Raw genomic sequence first — 5718 nt, forward strand, 5'->3', positions numbered from 1 at the left:
AAAATGGATTTCTGTATACCCAAAACAGCATATTAGAATGGCACAGAAGATGGAAAAATTTAATAGGGAATATTCATGTCAGTATATATTGAATCAGAGAAGAATTTCAAAAAGAGCAGCACCACATAGAAAATGGTAGTGAACATATTCTTCAAGGAAAACCATGACCTGAAAGAAAAAATCCAGGTGTTCAATGAGATGCAAGACTTCAAATTATAGTTACCGACTGTGAAAGTCAGCCAGCTCTTATAGACAACCTTCATGCAATTGCCAATAATCTGTCCCTGAAATGCATTTTTTTATATATCAAATTTTCTTTTTAGTTGTTTTGGGTTTTGTTCTATTTTTAAATATTCTTTTCTTTTTTCAGTTTTTATACCACTATTTAAAATTGTCAGTATTATTTTTTACAATTTGCTATGATATGTATTTCACATTATTTCCAATACTGAAAGTATAAGTTGTGTAAAGACTTTGAGAGAGTTCTAATTTGTTTTATAAATTTTTTGCAAATTTCACTCCACAAAAGTGCATTGTCACAACATTGAATCTGTGTGTAAGCATTCCGCATGTATGTAAAAATATTGAAACTTCATCAATAAATGAAGAGATGTCCTTTTTGTGCATCTGCATTTATGAAAGATTAAATTTCTCAAGATCTTAGCTCTTGGGGAGACTGCATATGTAGTGGTGACCCATAGCAGTTTTTGATCGATCTTGTCAAAAGACTTGCTATTACAGATGACTGTAGTTATAAAGCTGGGTGCATGCAATTACCAACCATAGTAATATACACTTATACATTTTGCTTTTTGACGTATTTCTTTCTTAATATGGTTCACCTGCTCATAACTATTATACTCATGCAACTGTCATTGGTATACCTGAGTGTTTATGCTTGCAAAAATATATATGTTATTATTGTTTATTTTATTGTGTTAGGTGGCCTGTAAAGTGTTCTGTAATGTTTTTAAATGTTTCTCAAATAAATCCACTTTTTAAATGTAAATAAATGTCTTTTAAGGAATTTTTTTATTTAGAATTATATTTTTGAGATTTTGAACTTTCGTGATTGTCATTTTCAGGATTTTAGACTTTAGGGATTTTGATCTTTCCAGATTTTAACATTTGAGATTATGGCATTCGCAATTGCATCTTTTGGGAGAAATACCACATGTTCTCACTCATAAGTGGGAGCTAAAATAGAAGGAAGGAGAAAGAAAGAGGGAGGGACGGAGGGAGGGAGAGGCAGGGAGGGAGGGAGGGAGGAAAGAAGGAAGGAAGGAAGAAAGGAAAGAAGGAAGAAATCATAATAATAGGTTTTACTTTCAAAAGGAGAGAACAGAACTGTGGTTACTAGAGGCAGAAAAAGGGGAGGGGGAGGGGGATAGAAAGAAATGGGTTAATGGACACAGAACAGATAGTTAGGAAAAATAAATTCTATTGATTCACAGTTGTGCTAGGCACCCACAATTAACATTAATTTACTGCATGTTATTAAATAACTAAAAAAGAGGAAAGTGAATGTCCTCAACACGAATAAATGATTATGTTTTGTAATGATGAATATGCTAATTATCCTGACTTGATCACCTCACATTGTACACAGGTACTGATATTCAACTCTGTACCCCACAAGTATGTATACATTTCAATTAAAACAAAATAAAATGAAATAAATGTTTTTAAATTTTTAAAAATTGAAAAAAAACAGATTATGGCCCAAACCCCAAAAGAAAATCTGAAAAATTCATAAATAAATGGAAATTAAACAAAACACTCTAAACAACCAGTGGGTCAAAGAAGAAATCAAAATGAAAATTGGAAAATACTTAAAGAGAAATAGTAATGAAAAAACAATACACCAAAAGTTATAAGATGCAGAAAAAGCAGTGATCAGAGGGAAATTTATAGCAGCAATTGCCTACATTACAAAATAAGAAAGATCATAAATCAATAACCTAAATTTACACTTTGAGGAACTAGAAAAAGAAGAGCAAATTAAACCTAAAACTAGTAAAAGGAAGGAAATAATAAAGACTGTAACATAGATAAATGAAATAGAAAAATAGAGAAAATCAATGAAACCAAAAGTTGGTTATTTGAAAAGACCAATAAAATTGACAAATCTTTAGTTAGACTGACAAAGAAACAAAGAGAGAAAACTAAATAACTAAAATTAGAAATGAAAATGGGGCTATTAATACCAAGCAAACAGAAATAAAAAGAATTATAAGAGAATGTGATAATTAATTGTTATGCCAACAAATTAGCACAGATGAAATGGACAGATATCTAGCAATACACCAATTACTTAAACCGACTCAAGATGAAATAGAAAATCTCAACAGATAAGAGATTGAGTCAATAATGAAAAAACACAACAAAGACTAGCTCAGGACCAGATGGCTTGACTGGTGAATTCTACCAAATCATTTAAAAAATAATTAACACCAATCCTTCTTTTTTTTTTTTTTTTTTTTTTTTTTTTTTTTTTTTTTTTTTTTTTTTTTTTTTTAAAATTTTTCGTGTCCGGCAACGGATCCCAACCCTCTGCGCTGCACCCACACCTCGCCCAGCCAGTGAGTGGGAACCGGTCTGTACGTGGGATCCAACCCCCCCGCGGGAGCGCTGCCGCGCTCCCAACCGGCGCACTGTAGCAGTGCACCACCGGGCCGGCCCAACACCAATCCTTTAACTCTTTCAATAAAATGAGAGAAGGAATCATAGCTGCTTGTCAAACTCTGCACATTATGTTTAAAGTGGGAAACTGCTTCCAGATGGTGCATTTCTATTGGAACGCCCTGGAGATGAAGGTTCTGTGGCATGAGGAGTTGGAAGAAGGTTGCAAAGCTGCCTGTAATGGACCTTATGGTGGGAAATGGAGTAAAACAGTGGTGGGATTTGAGCCTGAGGATCATTTTGCTGCAGAACTAACTTACCTGTATGGCATCAGAGACTACAAGCTTAGCAATGACTTCATGTGTATCATGCTGGCTTCTAACCAAGCTGTCAGCAATGCGAAGAAGCTGGAGTGGCCACTCACTGAAGTTGGAAAAGGTGCTTTTCAAACTGAGGCTCCAGGAGGATATAGTTTCTATTTGCAGAATCACATTCTGCCTCAGTCAGATCCTGTATTACAAGTAACTCTAGCAGTGTCTGATCTTCAGAAGTCCTTGAACTACTGGTCTAACCTACTGGGAATGAAAATTTATGAAAAAGATGAAGAGAAGCAAAGAGCTTTAGTGGGCTAGGCTGATAACTAGTACAAGCTGGAGCTACAGGACATCAAGGGTACAGTTAATCATGAGCAGCTTTCAGAACACTTGCCTTTTCTTGCCCCAAAAAAGAGTTGCCAAGACTTGATGAAAAGGGAGAACCAGTAGCTTCTGACTCCCCCAGTGAGTCTGCATACCCCAGGGAAAGCAACAGTACAAGTGGTCATTCTGGCCGACCCGGATGGACATAAAACTTGCTCTGTCAGGGATGAAGCATTTCAAGAATTTTCTAAGATGGATCCAGAGAGAAGCAAATTGTTGGATGACACAATGGTGGCAGATAAAAGTGATAAGCAGTTTGCTAAAGGAAATAAACAAAGGCTTCAGTTTAATGGAAAACAGTGTGGAGCAAGCATTTGTGATTCCTGCCTAGCACCTGTGGTGATTCCTGCCTAGCACCTGTGAGGCCTGATGTGTCTATTTCTGAAAAAAATTCTCTTAAACTTGGTTGTTTCCTCTATAGGCAAGGAGGCCTGGGTGGTGAAGATTTCTGTACTCTAGAAATCAATCCAATTATCATTAGTGCAGGTAGAGGAGAACTCTTGTAATCTGCACTGTCACTGGAATGGCACATTCTGTGTAACTGTATTAGATTAGTAACAAATTATTTTCCACACTAGGATAGCTGTATGGGACACAATGGTAATACTCCCAGCACCTGATGATAATATGCTGTTCTAATATCTTACTCTGGCAGGTCTTGACGTTTAAAAATTTTTTTAAGAAATCTTGTTCCTTGGAACAACATATTTAGTTAACACACCCATCTTACTTGCTTTCACATTTTGAGTAGCCAGAGAAAACAGACAGGAAGGATTTAATGTGTTGTGTTGCCACATACATGCTTCTGTGCTAGTTTCTTCATATAACTTTTTTAATCCTTACAAGAAGAACATGATGTTAGATTTCTTTAAAATGGATTAAACTGTTTCTTCAGCATGAAAAAAAAGGTTTTTTTGGCAGCTTCTCAATATGGAGATCCAAACCCTTGACCCTGATGTTATAGCACCATGCTCTAACCAACTGAGCTAACTGACTAGCCCAAATATTTTTCAGTGTTGTCTCATACTTTTCTCTTTGGGTCTACAGAACAATCAGGTTTTAATCACTAGAAACAGAATTGTATTGGGCATATTCATTAGAGTATGCCTCTGAAATCAAGTTGTTATATCAGCCTCTGAGTCACATTATTTAAAGTGGTGGTTGGGTTCAAATTTTAGGGAAAAACTGAGGAGACTGGAAAGGATTGACTCAGGGGATACCAGTTCCAAAATAACATATATAAAATTACTTGTAAATCATAACCTCTGCTGTTCTCCCTTACTGAGAGGGTGGGGCATGGAAATTTCTGGGTGAGTTGCAGCTTCCCTTCTTATAGGGGTGACCTTACCTGCCTTGAGAGAAAAAAACTTTGTCTACTTCCACACTTCTCACTCAACTGAAATTCCCTATCTTAGGGAAGCAGTGATAAGTTTCAAAGCAAACCAAATTATATATATGTTCCTCTGCTAGGTAATTGGTTCATTTTTTTTCTGTACATGAGGAAATTATTATGTGAATTTCGAATAATCAGATAAACTTCTGTGTCTCTTTAGATTATGATATGTTAATTCTCAGATTTTCTATTGATTATTAAGTAACTCTTGGTGCTTATCTCTAGTAACACTGTTCTTGTGAAAAGAAACTACTTTTCCCACTGTATTAGGCTGCTATATTATGGCCCTCTAATTTTGTTATAGTAAAATAAGTGGTTTATGAAAGTACTGAATGACTAAATAACACATCCTAGATTCTTTATCTGCTTATCTTGTATTTTGACATGCCAAAATGTTTTACTCTTAAATGAACAACTATACATGATAGTAGTACCATGCATGACAGAAATCAATGCCGTTTATCCACCTGGGATATTTTGGCTTTCTGAGACCCACCCCCTTTTATTTATCTCATTGCCTGTCATGTTTTCCTTTGTTGTAGTCTTTAATATTTTATCCATCCTCAAGCTATGTAGTATACAACTTTGGCCTTTTATCAAGCAATCCAAAAGTTTGGTTTTGCACGATTCAGCCAGTAATTTTAAACCAAAAGTTATGATTACTTTCCCACCTCTGGGAAGATAGTATGATCAATTAGAAAATGAAGTTATAAGAAAGATGGTTTTTCGGGCCGGCCCGGTGGCGCACTGCTACAGTGCGCTGCTTGGGAGTGTGGCTGCGCTCCCGCCGAGGGTTCGGATCCCACATACAGACCGGTTCCCGCCCACTGGCTGAGCGAGGGGCGGGCGCAGCACCGAGGGTTGTGATCCCGTTGCCGGTCCCGGTCCGGTACAGGCGCGACACTGAGGGTTGCGATCCGTTGCCAGACACGAAAAAAGACAAAAAGGAAAAAAAAAAAAAAGAAAGATGGTTTTTCCCAGGCCAATATTTTAAATGAATGAAGT

The 5718-nt window shown here is 36.4% G+C and overlaps 1 pseudogene; it reads left to right on the forward strand.

The window, feature by feature from the left end:
- The first annotated feature begins 2711 nt into the window (after nucleotides 1-2711).
- On the forward strand, nucleotides 2712-3674 carry LOC103610986 (annotated as a pseudogene).
- Nucleotides 3675-5718: the final 2044 nt, after the last annotated feature.

This window comes from Galeopterus variegatus, unplaced genomic scaffold (genome assembly GCF_000696425.1).
Source record: "Galeopterus variegatus unplaced genomic scaffold, G_variegatus-3.0.2 Scaffold12215, whole genome shotgun sequence".
In the NCBI taxonomy this organism is placed as follows: Eukaryota; Metazoa; Chordata; class Mammalia; order Dermoptera; family Cynocephalidae; genus Galeopterus; species Galeopterus variegatus.